At 53.6% G+C, this 15886-nt stretch overlaps 2 long non-coding RNA genes across 6 annotated transcripts; both read right to left on the reverse strand.

Annotated features, from left to right (window-relative positions):
- Nucleotides 1-1978: 1978 nt before the first annotated feature.
- On the reverse strand, nucleotides 1979-4762 carry LOC120388578. Of its 2 annotated transcripts, none has more exons than XR_005590609.1 (4): nucleotides 4686-4762; nucleotides 3511-4336; nucleotides 3125-3219; nucleotides 1979-2017 (listed from the first exon to the last, which is right to left on the reverse strand). It is a non-coding gene; the product is annotated as an uncharacterized LOC120388578 (long non-coding RNA). The 2 variants fall into 2 exon arrangements; XR_005590610.1 differs by having other exon boundaries at nucleotides 3500-4336.
- Nucleotides 4763-9176: 4414 nt separating this feature from the next.
- Nucleotides 9177-15654, reverse strand: LOC120388575. Of its 4 annotated transcripts, none has more exons than XR_005590600.1 (3): nucleotides 14682-15654; nucleotides 10876-11231; nucleotides 9177-10526 (listed from the first exon to the last, which is right to left on the reverse strand). It is a non-coding gene; the product is annotated as an uncharacterized LOC120388575 (long non-coding RNA). The 4 variants fall into 4 exon arrangements; XR_005590601.1 differs by having other exon boundaries at nucleotides 14675-15654; XR_005590602.1 differs by lacking the exon at nucleotides 14682-15654 and adding an exon at nucleotides 11532-11588.
- Nucleotides 15655-15886: the final 232 nt, after the last annotated feature.

Consider the following 15886-nt stretch of genomic DNA (forward strand, 5'->3'; position numbering starts at 1 on the left):
CTCTCATTCCCTAAAGTATGAGAATTGCTTCCCTTCCTGGCTCACCCGATCCCAAATCCCAGTTTCATCCCCCAACTGTGTAGTTGAGTATTAAAAATAGTTTGCTGTTCATTACTGTTTCCGTCATGTTTCTTTGCAGAAGACTTTGTGTGAAGGGGGGGAGGGGTTTGTTAATTGCATAGGACAGCCACCATTAACAGGGTACAGACATGGGGGCAGGATCAACAGCAGGTCACACACAGAGTGCAGTCACTAGGCACCCGGGTCACTCTGGGAGGTGTCTGCTGCCCCAGGTCAGTCTGGGAGGTGTATGTTGCCCCAGGGTCTGAGCGCCTGGCATCCACAAATGGCAAGGCAGGCTGCCCTTACCATGCCCTTCCACTCTAGCCATGAACCTCTCCGATGCCCTGAGCCCCAGCCAGAGCCATCATCCCCCCACTCCTACTCACCCTTCCCACACACCCCTCACCCCTTCCTGCAAACCCACCCCTTCCTGCACACCCTCCTGTAACCGTCCTCCCCCCAGAGACCACTGTAGGAGCAGGAGCCTGTCAGTCCTCGAGTGTAGAAGCGGTCTGTACATCACTGCACACCGTACCCACCACAGTCTGCGTCCCTGTTTGAACCCTTGAATGCGAATTCGTTAGTAAAGAAAACTTTGTTAATTAAAAATGTTCCAATAACTTTATTTTTAAACATCTATTGGAAGGGGGGAAACCTGGTGGACGGGGTATGTAACCGCTGAAAAAAGTCAATAGTAACTGAAACAGGGGCAGGTTCAGCTTCTCTGTAAAGAGACTGGACAGTCATAGGTTACCCTGCTCTCTGAGGAACCTAGCTTTCAAAGCCTCCCGGATGCACAGCGCTTCCCGCTGGGCTCTTCTAATCGCACGGGTGTCTGGCTGAGCGTAATCAGCAGCCAGGCGATTTGCCTCAACCTCCCATCCCACCATAAAGGTTTCCCCCTTGCTCTCACAGAGATTGTGGAGCACACAGCAAGCTGCAATAACAATGGGGATATTGGTTTCGCTGAGATCTGAGCGAGTCAGTAAGCTCCTCCATCTCCCCTTGAGACGTCCGAAAGCACACTCCACCACCATTCTGCACTTGCTCAGCCGGTAGTTGAAGAGCTCCTTGTCACTGTCCAGGGCACCTGTATAGGGCTTCATGAGCCAGGGCATTAGCGGGTAGGCTGGGTCCCAGAGGATCACTGTAGGCATCTCCACATCCCCAATACTTACTTTGTGGTCCGGGAAGAAACTACCTTCCTGCAGGCGTCTAAACAGACCAGAGTTCCTGAAAACACGCACGTCATGAACCTTGCCCGGCCACCCGACGTAGATGTTGGTAAAACGTCCCCTATGGTCCACCAGTGCTTGCAGCACCATTGAAAAGTAGCCCTTTCGGTTAATATACTGGCTGGCCTGGTGGGCCGGTCCCAGGATAGGGATGTGAGTGAGTGCCATCTATAGCCCCACCGCAGTTTGGGAATCCCATCGCGGCGAAGCCATCTATGACGACCTGGACATTTCCCAGGGTCACTACCTTTGAGAGCAGTAGGTCAACGATTGCGTGGGCTACTTGCATCACAGCAACCCCCACGGTAGATTTGCCCACGCCAAAGTGGTTCGCTACTGACCGGTAGCTGTCTGGCGTGGCAAGTTTCCAGAGGGCTATGGCCACTCGCTTCTGCACAGTCAGGGCTGCTCGCATCCGGGTGTCCTGGCGCTTCAGGGCAGGGGCCAGCAAGTCACACAGTTCAAGGAAAGTGCCCTTACGCATCCTGAAGTTTCGCAGCCACTGTGATTCATCCCAGACCTGCAGCACTATGCGGTCCCACCAGTCCGTGCTTGTTTCCCGGGCCCAGAATCGCCGTCCCATAGCATGAACGTGACCCATTGCCACCATGATCTCCGCGGCGTGGGATCCCGTGTGTTGTGAGAGGTCTGTGCCACTCTGACACTTCATGTCCTCACCGCGCTGCCGGAGCCTCCTCGCCCGATTTCTCAGCAGCTGACTGTGGAAGAGGTGGACGATAAGGTGCGATGAGTTGACAATGGCCATAAGTGCAGCGATGATCGCAGCGGGCTCCATGCTCGCAGTGCTGTGGCATCCGCGCTGTCACTGACCAGAAAAGTGCGGTAACAGATTTCCCACCGGCGCTTTCAGGGAGAGAGGGCGGGAGTGACGGTTGAATGACAACAGTTACCCAAAACCACCCTTGACACATTTTTCCCCCAGCAGGCATTAGGGGCTCTACCCAGCATTCCAATGGGAAGCGGGGACTGCGGGAACTGTGGGATAGCTGCCCAGAATGCACCACTTCCAATGTCGACGCTTGCCCCGTTAGTGTGGACTCACAAAGTCGAATTAGTGTCCTTAGTGTGGATACACAAATTCGAATTCCTAAGGTCGAATCCACAAATTCGACCTAAGTTAAATCGAACTACTCTTGTAGTGTAGACATACCCTAAGAGGAACAGGTACATCGTGTAGCCCCGAAGGGTAATGCAGAGATCAGTTCCTTCATGGAGCTACAGTGACATCATGTGGCCACGCAGGTTAATGCATAGAGCACTTCTCACGGAGCAGCAGTGACATCGTGTGGGCACGCAGGGTAATGCTCAGAGCATTTCTCTCAGAGGAACAGTGACACCATGTGGCCACGAAGGGTAATGCACAGAGCATTTCTCTAAGAGGAACAGGTACATTGTGTGGCCACGAAGGGTAATGCAGAGATCAGTTCCTTCATGGAGCTACAGTGACATCATGTGGCCATGCAGGTTAATGCATAGAGCACTTCTCACAGAGCAACAGTGACACCGTGTGGCCACGCAGGGTAATGCACAGAGCAGTTCCTGCATGGAGTTACAGTGGCACCGTGTGGCCACGCAGGGTAATGCACAGAGCAGTTCCTGTATGGAGCTACAGTGACACTGTGTGGCCACGCAGGGTAATGCACAGAGCATTTCTCACGGAGCAACAGTGACACCGTGTGGCCATGCAGGGTAATGCATGGAGCAGTTCCTGGAGCGAAGTGGGCAGTGAGCAGAGCAATCACCAAAACAGACACTTATCTCATTGAGAGTGGTGGCTGCTCCACTCCCGGCTGGATGGCTCTTACCTGGCATCAATAATGCTTGCTATCTCATCGCTCTCACTCGCTTTCCATCGCAGGAGAGGAGCGGACACTGACCCTCCACTTCTTTTCTATTGGTACTAACCCAGCACAAAGGGGAGAAACAAACAGGTTAGCATCTCAGTCAGCAACGTTACATAGGTTCTTCTCCCATTTTCCACACCCCAGACCTCCACCCATAACCCTTTTTCCGTTACACCTTCAGGACCACAACTAGAAAGAAGCCTGTTGCAACTACACCCAAAACAGCCACTCTGAACAGGAGACTTGTGCCTTTCCCTCATCTGAATCCCACAGAGCCACATACCCTCTGAAGAACAAAACTGGAGTGACAACAGAGGAGGAATTCCAAGCACTGACCGCTTACTCACACCCCGTTATGTGGAAGGTAGAAAGTTGAGGCCTGTTAATCTCTGCTTAGAAGGATGTCCAGGCTGCTCAGGTCCATGTCTGCCAATTTCTCCTCTGGCTGCTGCTCCTGGATGATTCCTCTGCAAATGCAGCAAGTAACCCAAGCAAAAGCCATCACTACACAAAATTCAATTGGTGCATGAAATCTTGCCCTCATCCCCACCTCCCTCTTCCATCCCATCTACATCAGCCCCACTCGATGAACAGAGACCGAGTTAACACCGACAGTCACCACTCCGCTCTCGTGCCCATTACTCTGCATTATTTTCATCCCCTTCTACTTCTTCATGGCTCCTAATACATAGGCCAAGCACGCCTGCCTGTGTGCTACGAAGGAAGACAGCACAAGGAAAGGCAAGGACAGACGGACAGAGAGAGAGAGAATGTTGGCCAACACAGTAGAAAAGAAAGAGAGAAACATGAGAGGATGGCAAGCAACTTTCCACCTGCAGTCATCCTCCCGGATCTAACTTCCACTGCAGAGGACACACTGCTACTGGCCAGAGAACTGACCAGCCCCTGAAAATGGGGACCTTGTCTCCCTCATAACGACAGCTACTCCGGAACCTTTTCTTACAAACCCAGCCCCAGCTAATGGGGTGTCCCTACCTGGAGGAGCAGAACCCTCAGCAAAAGAGATACTTATCTCAGCGATAGTAACAGCTGTCCTGCTCCCAGATGGACGGCTGCTGCCTGGCACCAACAACGCTCGCCGTCTTGTCACTCTCACTTGTTTTCCATCACGAGGGCTGTAGACTCTCGCACATGAAGTCTTTTTCCTTCGCACTAAAACCAGGGGATAAAACAAGTAAGTTACCAGCTCAGTCGGCAACGTCTCGTAGGCTCTTCTTTTCGCCTCTCCTGCACAGCGGGGCTCCACCCTCAACCCTCTTCCCATTACACCTTTAAGACTAAAAGTAGAAAGCAGCCCTTGCAACTACACCCAACAGAGTCGCTCTGCACAGCAGACTCTGGCCCCTCCCCAGCCTTAATCCCACAGAGCCCCATACCCAACAAGGAACCACATGGTCTGTGAAGAAAACTACAGCAAGTCCAGATGAGGAATTGAAAGCACTGACCACTTACTCATAGCCACTTAAGCGGGAGGCAGAAAGCTGAGAACTATTCATGTCACCTTAGAAGGCTGTCCAGGCTTCTCAGGTCCACTTCTGCCATATTCTCGACTGATGAGAGCTCCTGGATGATTCCTCTGCAAACTAATAAAGCCAAGCAAGAACTATCACTACACAGAGCTCTATTGCTGTGTTCAATCTTACCCTCATCCCTGCCTCCCTCTGCAGTCCCATCTACATCTGCCCCACTCGATGAACAGAGACTGAGTCAACGCCAACAGACACCGCTCTACTCCACTATCCACTACCCTGCAGGATTTTTGTCCCCTCCTACTTCTTCACGGCTCCCGATACACAGCTTTTGGGGCTGCACACCTAGCACGCCTGCCCGTGTCCTAGGAAGGGAGACAGCACAAGGAGAGGAAAGGAGAGAGAGAGAGTCCATAGGGCTGATCAACGGACACGTTCAGTAGGCAATTTGGGGTCTGTGCATCAGTGGCTTAGTTGTATGATATCTGGGGGTGGGGGGCTGCACTGTCAGGTAGAGGGGTTTAAGGTTCCCAAGCTGTACTGAGGGAATGTGGGATTCATAAGCCTTGGAGAGTAAGGGCAGGGTGGAGGGGGTTGAAAGGCCCCAGTGTGGCTGGGAAGGGTAACAGGAATTGGAGACGGAAACCTGGCTGGCTGTGGGTGGCATGGGGAAATGCGGTGTTGAGGAAGTGGGGCCCAGCAAAGGAGAAATAGGTTGGAGCCAATTGGGGTTGAGGTGTAGGGATTGGGTGTCATGGAGGATGTTGGGGTGCCCTGAGATGGGGAACAGATGGGGTTGATTGGAGGGCCACGTGCAGGGGGCAGATTGGGGTGGGGTGAGCGGAGTGCTGGCAAGTCTGGCGCATGGGTGGCAAGTTTGTAGAAATTTTGGTGGTGCCCAGAACCCGCCCCCCCCCCAAAATCCGGCCCCCCCCAAACTCTGCCCCCACCTGCCTAAGGTTCTGGGTGGGGTTTCGGGGGGAGGTATGGGGTGCAGGTCCTGGGCTGGGGATTGGGGTGCAGGGTTTGGGATGGAGTTTGGGTGCAGGCTCTGGGCTGGGGGTGTAGGAAGGGGGAGGAGGTGTACGCTCTGGGAGGGAGTTTGGGGATAGGAGGGAGTGCAGGGTGAGGGCTGTGGGGCTGAGGATGAGGGGTTCATGCTGTGGGGGGGTCAGGGCTGGGGTAGAGGTTTGGGGTGTGGGCTGTGGGGCTCATGATGTGGGGGGACTCAGGGCTGGGGCAGAGGATTAGGGTGCGGGGGGATGAGGGCTCTGGCTCAGGATGAGGGTTTGGGGCGTTGGGGAGGCTCAGGGCGAGGGTGGAAGGGCAGGGTAAGGGCAGCCTGCCTTGCCATTGGTGGAGGGCAGGCGCTAGGACCCTGCGGCAGCAGACAGCAGTTCTGCCAGGAGCCGATCTCCCGCAGCACAGAGCAGGCAGGGGAGAGGCTCGTGCTTTTTTCTGTCAGGAAGGGACGCGGGCGGGGGGGGAGGCCCACGGGGACTGGGGCCCGATCCAGGCGGGGGGGGGGGCGCTCTGCCTGTCGCTGGGAGGGCAGCAGGCGACTCCGGTGGACCTCCCGCAGGCATGCCTGCGGCTGCTCCACCGGAGCCATGGGACCGGTGACCGCCAGCGCGCCCCCTGCGGCGTGCCACCGTGCTTGGGGCGGCGTAATTGTTAGAGCCACCCCTGGGGTAGGCACTCTGACTACTGGACAAAGCATTTCCTTCATGGAGCAACTGTGCATCACCCTGCGTGGCCACACGGTGTCACTGTTGCGCCATTCGCGAAATGCTCTGCGCATTACCCCGCGTGGCCACACGGTGGCACTGTTGCGCCATGCGCAAAATGCTCTGCGCATTACCCGCGTGGCCACACGGTGGCACTGTTGCGCCATGCGCGAAATGCTCTGCGCATTACCCCGCGTGGCCACACGGTGGCACTGTTGCGCCATGCGCGAAATGCTCTGCGCATTACCCCGCGTGGCCACATGGTGGCACTGTTGCGCCATGCGCGAAATGCTCTGCGCATTACCCCGCGTGGCCACATGGTGGCACTGTTGCGCCATGCGCGAAATGCTCTGCGCATTACCCCGCGTGGCCACACGATGTCACTGTTGCGCCATGCGCGAAATGCTCTGCACATTACCCCGTGTGGCCACACGGTGGCACTGTTGCGCCATGCGCGAAATGCTCTGCGCATTACCCCGCGTGGCCACACGGTGGCGCTGTTGCGCCATGCGCGAAATGCTCTGCGCATTACCCCGCGTGGCCACACGGTGTCACTAGTTATTTCCCTCATGGAGCCACAGAGACACTAGGTCAGGGGTCAGCAACCTCCGGCAGCCGCGTGCCAAATACCTCGCGGGAGCCGATTTTCAATGGCACGCGGCTGCCTGCCGGGACTCCTGGGTGCCATTAAAAATCCTGGCAGCACGATAAGGCGCAGGGTCCGCGCTCCCGGGCTGGAGCACCGGGCCGAGCACAGCAAGGCGCCGGCCCCTCCCCCGCCTGCTCCCCTCCCCCAGATCCCTGCCCCCGCACGCAGAGCTCTGGGGCCAGGGCTGCGCGCTCCTGTGGGGCAGCATAGGCTGGCTCTGCTTGGAGGCTCATGGTAAGGGGATCTGGGGCCCGGCCGGTTGGGTAAGGGGGGGGGCAGTCAGGGGACAGGGAGAAGGGTTGGTTGGATGGGGGTGGGATCCCGGGTGGCTAGGGGCAGGGGGTCTCTCGAGGCGGCAGACAGGGAACAGGGGGGTGGATGGGGCATGGGAATTCGGGTCTGTCAGGGGTGGGGCTGGATAGGGGTCAGGGGACAGTTAGGATGTGGGGTGTCTCGAGGAGGTGGTCAGGGGTTAGATGAGTCAGGAGTTTGGGGGCTGTCAGGAGTATGGAGGGGTATGGAGGGGGTTGCAGCAGGCAGGGAGCAGGGGGAGGGTTGAACGGGTCAGGATTTCTGGGGGGTCCTGTCAGAGGTGGGGAGTGGTTGGATGGGGTGTGGAAGTCCGGGGGTCTGTCTCGGGGTGGATAAGGGTTGGGGCAGTCAGGGGACAGGTAGGGGGTAGGCTCCTAGGGGGGCAGTCAGGGGACAAGAACAGGGAGGCTTAGAAAGGGGATAGGGTTCTGGGGGGCAGTTGGGGGCAGTTAGGGGCAGGGGTCCCAGGAGGGGGTGGGCAGGGGTCCCAGGAGGGGGTGGGCAGGGGACAAGGAGTGGAGGGGGTTGGAGGAGCGGAGGGGGGCAGTCACCCAACCCTCTGCCCTGAGCCCTGACACCCCCCCCCCACACACACACACCCAGGCCCCTGCCCTGAGCCCTGTACCTCCCTCATACAGACCCAGCCCTCTGTTGACTCCTTCACGCACCCGCCCGACCCCAGCCCTGACTCTGGCACCCCCACACCTACCCAGCCCCCCCACCTGCACCCCCACACCTACCCAGCCCCCCCACCCTGACACCTGCACCCCCCTCACATGCCACTAGTCCTCTGCCCTGACTCTTGCATCCCTGCACATCCCCACCCTGAGCACCAAACAGGAGCTCCTGCACCCCCACTCCCATTCCCACCTGCACCCCTCACACCAAATGGGCGCCGCCCAGGTAAGTGCCCCCACACCCAGACCTCCTGCCCCAACCCTGAGCCCCCTCCCTCACTCTAGCTCCTGGCCAGACCCTTCAACCCCAGCCCTGTGCTCGGTCCACTCCCACCCTCAGCTCAGTGCATAGAGAGGAAGAGAATGGGCCAGAACCAGGGAGAAGGTAGCTACCCGCTGTATGTGGGCACTGCCCCGCACAGCCTGCTGGCGGCCGAGTGGAACAGAACCCCAGACCAGCAGCGGGTTGAGCAGGCCAGCGGTGGAAGATCAACATTTTAATTTAATTTTAAATGAAACTACTTAAACATTTTGAAAACCTTGTTTATTTTACAATACAACACTAGTTTCTATGTCTATATATTACAGAACTAAAGAGACCTTCTGAAAAACATTAAGGTTTCGTGTGCCAGTAATATATTTTAGAGTGAATAAATGAAGACTCGGCACACCACTTGTGAGAGATTGCCGACCCCTGATATAGACAATAACGCTATTTCACTCCAGTGTCTTCCTAAATGTTAATATTGCTTTTTTGATCTTTGAATCACAGCTATAGAAAGAGACAAGACCTGAGCTAATATTTACCCTTCTATCTCTAACAATGCAGGCTGCATTTCAAACCTCTATTCCTTTACATATCTTCGTAACCAGTCTTTAAAGTAAGGCCATGGGTCAAGGTCAGTTTGTGAGTTAATTAACTCTTGCTGGCCCCGTCACCTTACAATGAGATATTACATTACACTCAGAACATCACAAGGTCTCTGTGGCTTTGAGCTCCTTAGGACCTAGCCTTTAAAATGCTCTTTGCCACTGACCAATCCCTGTGAGAAGGGTGCAGGTCTCCCCTTTCTAGCTCCTCTTGGGCCGCTGGCACTTGCTGGGCAATGAGACCATGTTTTCCTGAGGGAACGGAGGTCTCTGCTTTACGGCGCTTTTCTCTCTGCCCCATTCGAACGCCCCTGGCTTAAGGACCACCCTGTAAGGAAGGTTTGGGTCTCCTTTGCCAAGCAAATTAAACCACAGGTCACTTTGACACGCCCTGCAAAATGACTGCCCTGTAACCAGGGTGTAAGGTCTTATCCCTCGCACGCTTAAACTAGGGGAGCCTTTTTGTGCCTGTGGCTGAGTGACACCCCACCCCTTGAGAAGGCTTGAGCTTCCGTTTCTCTTAGTGACAGGAAATTCCCCCACAATTATTTCTACTGGACTTTTTTGAGATTTGAAGTGAAATCTTACTTGCGACCTATCCAGGTCAGATGCAACATGGTGTGGCGAAGGGGCAGCTGTAAGGGGATGGTGGACGCCATGGAAAATTCGCCCCTTTTCTCAAAAAAGCCAAGAAATGGCCCAACCATGCAAATGTCACACAGTCTGGAAATGAACAGGTGAGGTGGGGGGCTCCTTTCAGACCCTCACTTCCACCTCATCCTTCCTCAAGTCCTTTTGCCCTGCCCAATTTACACCGCTCAACCAACCACAACTTTGACCCTTTGTTTTCTTGTGCACAAGAAAGACACCGTTGCACTGATGAGTGTTCAACTGTAGAGATTCGGACAGCTCCCTCAGTTGTGTCCAAATTCCAGGCCTTGTGTCTCTTTGGAGATAGAGGAGATTCCTAGGGCTACGTCCGAAGGGATTGATGTGGCTATCGTTTCTGAAATGTGTTAATGTTCAGGTGTTGTAAGCACATGCGATGGTATTCAGAGCCAGCACATGGGTGCACCTAACCCTACTAACAGGACTGCGTCACAAGGAAGAGGGGTCTTTTCTGGTAAAGTTTAGGGAGCACAAAGTTATTTTCTTGGTGAGGTAGGAAGGTAAGTCCGGAAGGGTGTCGCTGAGAGATGGAGGATGATCGGAAAGGAGACACTCAGCAGGATCCCTCCCTTACCTGTTCATTTCCAGATCTTTTCACATTGGGGACTTCCCCCACCCCCTGCCCCGCACACACCGAGTTTAAAGGAGGCATATTTTACTGAAGAAAGGGTGACCGCCCTGTAATCAGGGTTCAGGCCCCTTTTCTCCTGTCTACATTGGCCCTCTTAATGGCACCCAACATAGTCACTCTGCAGAGCAGATTCTGGGCCCTCCCCAGCCACAGAGCCCCGTACCCAAGGAGGAAGCACAAGGCCTGTGAAGACAACTACAGCAAGTACAGATGAGGAACAGCCAGTTATGCAGAAACCCGAGGACTATTCATGTCTCCTTAGAAGGATGTCCAGGCTTCTCAGATCCACTTCTGCATATTCTCCTCTGGCGAGGGCTCCTGGACGATTCCTCTGCAAACTAATAAAACCAAGCAAGGACCATCACTACACAGAGCTCTATGAATGTCCTCATCCCTGCCTCCCTCTCCCATTCCATCTCCATCCGACGGACTCAATGAACAGACACTGAGTCAACACCCACAGACACTGCTCCACCCTAGCACCCACTATCCTGCATGATTTTCATCCCCTCCTACTTGTTCATAGCTCCCAAGACCAAGCCTGTGGGGATGCATACCTAGCACTCCTGCCCCTGTTCTATGAAGGGAGACGGCACAAGGAGAGGCAAGGACAGAGAGAGAAAGAGAGTGTTGGCCAACACACTAGAGAAGAGAGAGAGAAATACAGGAGAAAGGCAAGTAACTCACCATCTGGAGTCATCCTCCTGGATCCAACCTTCTCCTGCGGAGGACACACTGCTTGTGAACAGAGAAATGACAAGCCCCTGAAAATGGGGACCTTGTCTCCCTTGTATCCCCAGCTAGTCAGGAAACTCTTCTGACAAACCAGCCCCAGCTAACAGGGTGTCTGTACCTGGAGTCAGATGGGCTGTTAACAGAACCCTCAGCAAAACAGACACTTATCTCACTGACAGTGGCATCTGCTTGGCTCCCAAATGAACGGCTCTTGCCTGGCATGAACAATGCTCACAGGCTCGCTGCTCTCACTCACTTTCCATTGCATGAGGGCAGTAGATTGACATGTGACTTATTTTTCCTTGGTACTAAACCCAGCAGAGGAGAGAAAACAAAACAAATTAGCATCTCCATCTGCAATGTCACGTAGTCTCTTCATCTCACATCTCCCATATCCCACGGCTCCGCCATCAAACCATCTCCTATTACTACTTTACATCTGCAACTAGAAGGGATCCATTGTAACTGCACCCAAAATAGTCACTTTGCTCAGGAGATTCTTGTCCCTTCCCCAGCCTTAATACCACAGTGTCCTGTACCCAGCGAGGAAGCACAAGGCCTGTGAAGTAAACTACAGCGAGTACAGAAAAGGAATTGAAAGCACTGACCCTCTTACTCACAGCCAGTTGTTCAGAATGCAGAAAGCTGAGGACTGTTCCTGTCTGATTAGAATGATGTCCAAGCTGCTCAGATCCACCTCTGCCAGTTTCTCCTCTGGCTCGAGCTCCTGGACAATTCCTCTGGAAGTGCAGCTGCAAAAGCCAAGCATGCGCCATCTCTACACACAGCTCTAATGGTACTTGAAATGTTGCCCTCAATCCTGCCTCCCTCTTCCACCCCATCTACATCAGCCCCACTTGAACAGAGACCGATTCAACACTGACAATCCCTGCTCCACTCTCGCACCCACTACCCCGCATGGTTTTCGTCCCCTCCTACTACTCCAGGGCTTTCAAGACCTAACCTGTGGAGATGCACACCTCGCAGGCCTGCCTGTGTCCTAAGAAGGGAGATGGCACAAGGAAAGGAAAGGACAGATTAAGAGAGCGCGTTGGCCAACACACTAGAGAGACAGAGAGCGAGAAAATGAGAAACACGGGAGGAAGGCAAGCAACTTGTCACCTGGAGTCATCCTCCTGGATCCAACTTTCCGCTGCAGAGGACACACCGATACTGGCCAGAAGACTGAGCAGCCCCTGAAAATAGGAACCTTGTCTCCCTCCTAACCACAGCAGAGCCTTCACCTAACAAGACACTTATCTCACAGCCAGTGGTCCTTGCTCCACTCCCAGCTGGATGGCTCTTCCCTGGCATCAACAATGCTTAGAATCTCCCAGCTCTCGCTCCCTTTCCATGGCATGTGCGGAGTGGACTCTGACTCTCCACTTGGTACTACACCCAGCACTAGGGGGAAAAACAAATCAGTTAGCATCTCAGTCTGCAACGTGCATAGGTTCTTCTTCTCCCATCTACCACACCTCAGGGCTCCGCCCTCAACCCTCCTCCCATTACAGCTTTAGCACTACAACTAAAAAGCAGCCCACTGCACCTACATCCAAGATACTCACTCTGCACAGGAGACTTGTGCCTTTGCCTCGTCTGAATCCCACAGAGCACCGTGTCCAATGAAAAGTACAGATGAGGGATTCCAAGCACTGACCGCTTACTCACAGCCAGTTGTGCGGGAGGCAGAAATCTGAGGACCATTCATGTCTGCTTAGAAGGATGTCCAGGCTCCTCAGGTCCGCGTCTGCCACTTTCTCCTTCAGCTGCTGCTCCTGGACAATTCCTCTGCAAGCGCAGGAAATGAGCGAAGCAAGAGCCATCACTACACAAAATTCAATTGGTGCAGGTAATCTTGCCCTCATCCCTGCCTCCCTCTCCCATCCTATCTACATCAGGCCCACTTGAAGAGAGACAGTCAACATCCACAGTCACCCCTCCACTCTAGCGCCCACTACGATGCATGATTTTCATCCCCTCCTACTTGTTCATAGCTCCCGAGACCTAGCCTGAGATGCACACATAGCACTCCTGCCCGTGCCCTATGAAGCGAGACAGCAGAGAGAGAGAGAGTATGTGTGTGTGTGTGGGGGCCAACACAGTAGAGTAGAGTAGAGACGACAGAGAGAGAAACAGAGGAGGAAGGCAAGCAACTCACCACCTGGAGTCATCCCTCATGGATCTAACCTTCTCCTGCCGAGGACACACCGATCCTGGCCAGAGAAATCATCAGCCCCTGAAAATGGGGACCGTGTCTCCCTTAAAACCACAGCTAGTCAGGAACCTTTTCTTACAAACCCACTCCACCTAATGGGGTGTCTCTACCTGTAGCCAGGTGGGCCGTGAGCAGAACCCTCAGCAAAACAGACACTTATCTCAGTGATAGTAGCAGCTGTTCTGCTCCCAGATGGACGGCTCCTGCCTGGCACCAACAATGCTCGCAGTCTCGTCACTCTCACTCATAAGGGCAGTAGACTTTGACATGTGACGTCTTTTTCCTTGGTACTAAAACCAGGGGATAAAACAAGTAAGCTACCGTCTCAGTCAGAAATGTCTCTTAGGCTCTTCTTTTCCCCTCTCACGCACGGCGGGGTTCCGCCATCTACCCATTACACCTTTAGGACTAAAAGTACAAAGCACCTCTTACAACAACACCCAACAGAGTCACTCTGCACAGCAGACTCTGGCCCCTTCCCACCCTTAATCCCACAGAACCCTGTACCCAACAAGAAACCACACCGTCTATGAAGAATACTACAGTGAGTACAGATGACTCTGAGTTCAAAACAATGAGCCCTTACTCACAGCCAGTTATGCAGAAGGCAGAAAACTGAGGACTATTCTCGTTTCCTTAGAAGGATGTCCAGGCTGCTCAGGTCCACTTCTGACATTCTCATCCGGCTGGGGCTCCTGGACGATTCCTCTGCAAACTAATAAAGCCAAGCAAGAACTGTCACTACACAGAGCTCTATGAATGCCCTCATCCCTGCCTCCCTCTCCCATCTCATCTACATCAGCCCGACTCGATGAACAGAGACTGAGTCAACACTGACGGTCACCGCTCCACTCTAGCGCCCACTACCCTGCATGATTTTCATCCCCTCCTACTTCTTCATAGCTCCTGAGACCTAGCCTGTGGGGATGCACACCTAGCACTCCTGCCCGTGTCCTATGAAGGGAGACAGCACAAGGAGAGGCAAGGACAGAGACAGATTGTTGGCCAACACACTAGAGAAGAGAGAGAGAGAGGGGCAAGAAACTGATATGGGCCATGAGCAGAACCCTCAGCAAAACAGACACTTATCTCACCGACAGTGGCATCTGCTCGATCCCCACATTGACGGCTGTTGCCTGGCATGAACAATGCTCACAGGCTCGCTGCTCTCACTCACTTTCCATCGCATGAGGGCAGTAGACTCTGATGTGTGACTGCTGGGTTTAGTACCAAGGAAGAAGTAAAAGGAAGAAAAAAATATATATATTACCATCTCCGTCTTCAATATCACGTAGTCTCTTCATTTCACATCTCCCGTATCCCACAGCTCTGCCCTCAACCCATCTCCCATTACTACTTTACAGCTGCAACTAGAAGGGACCCATTTTAACTGCACCCAAAATAGTCACTTTGCTCAGGAGACTCTTGTCCCTTCCCCAGCCTTAATCCCAAAGAGCCTCGTACCCAATGAGGAAGCACACGGCCTATGAAGGAAACAAGAGTGAGTACAGATAAGGAATTGAAAACACTGACTTCTTACTCATAGCCAGTTATCCAGAATGCAGAAAGCTGAGGACTGTTCATGTCTCCTTAGAAGGATGTCTAGGCAGTTCAGGTCCACTTCTGCCAGCTTCTTCTCCAGCTGAGACTCCTGGACAATTCCTCTGCAAATTAATGAAGGCAAGCAAGAACTATCACTACACCAGTGGTTCTCAACCTTTTGTACTGATGATCCCTTTTACATAGAAAGCTTCTGAGTGTGACCCTCCCCTTATAAATTAAAAACACTTTTTGTATATTCAACACCATTATAAATGCTGGAAGCAAAGTGATGTTTAGGATGGAGGATGACATTTCACAACCCCCCAGATAACAACCTTGCGGCCCCCTGACGGGACCTAAACCCCAGTTTGAGAACTCCCGCACTACATAGAGCCCAATTAAGGCCCTCTTCCCTGCGTCGCTTTCGATCTGTCTTAGCCCCACAACACCAACAGTCATCGCTGCAGTCTCACACCGACTGCCCCGCATGATTTTCGTCCCCTCCTACTTCTTTATGGCTCCCAAGACACAACCCGTGGGGGTGCACACCTAGCTCGCCTGCCGATATCCTAAGAAGGGAGACAGCACAAGGAAAGGCAAGGACAGATTTAGAAAGAGTGTTGGCCAACACACACGAGAGAGAAACACGAGAGAAAGGCAAGCAATTCACCACCTGGACTCATTCTCCTAGATGCAACCTTTTGCTGCGTAGGACACACTGCTCCTGGCCAGAAAACTGAGCAGCCCCTAAAAATGGGAATCTTCTCTCTCTCTCAAAACCACAACTAGTCAGGAACCTTTTCTTACAAACACAGCCTCAGCAAACGGGGCATCCCTTTCAGGAGCAAGGTGGGCCGTGAGCAGAGCAATCACCAAAACAGACACTTATCTCATTGACAGCGATGACTGTTCCATTCCCAGTTGGACGGCTTTTTCAAGGCATCAATAATTCTCGCAGTCCCATCACTCTCACTCGCTTTCCATCGCATTGTGACTCTGGTCCCTTCCCCAGCCTTAATCCCAAAGAGCCCCACACCCAACAAGGAAGCAAAGTGTGAAGAAAATCACAGCAAATACAGATGAGGAATTCCAAGCACTGACCACTTATCCACAGCCAGTTATGCACGAGGCAGAAAGCTGAGGACTGTTCATGTCTCCTTAGAAGAATGTCCAGGCTCCTCAGGCCTACGTCTGCCAATTTCT

Source organism: Mauremys reevesii, linkage group 22 (assembly GCF_016161935.1).
Source record: "Mauremys reevesii isolate NIE-2019 linkage group 22, ASM1616193v1, whole genome shotgun sequence".
Classification (NCBI taxonomy): Eukaryota; Metazoa; Chordata; order Testudines; family Geoemydidae; genus Mauremys; species Mauremys reevesii.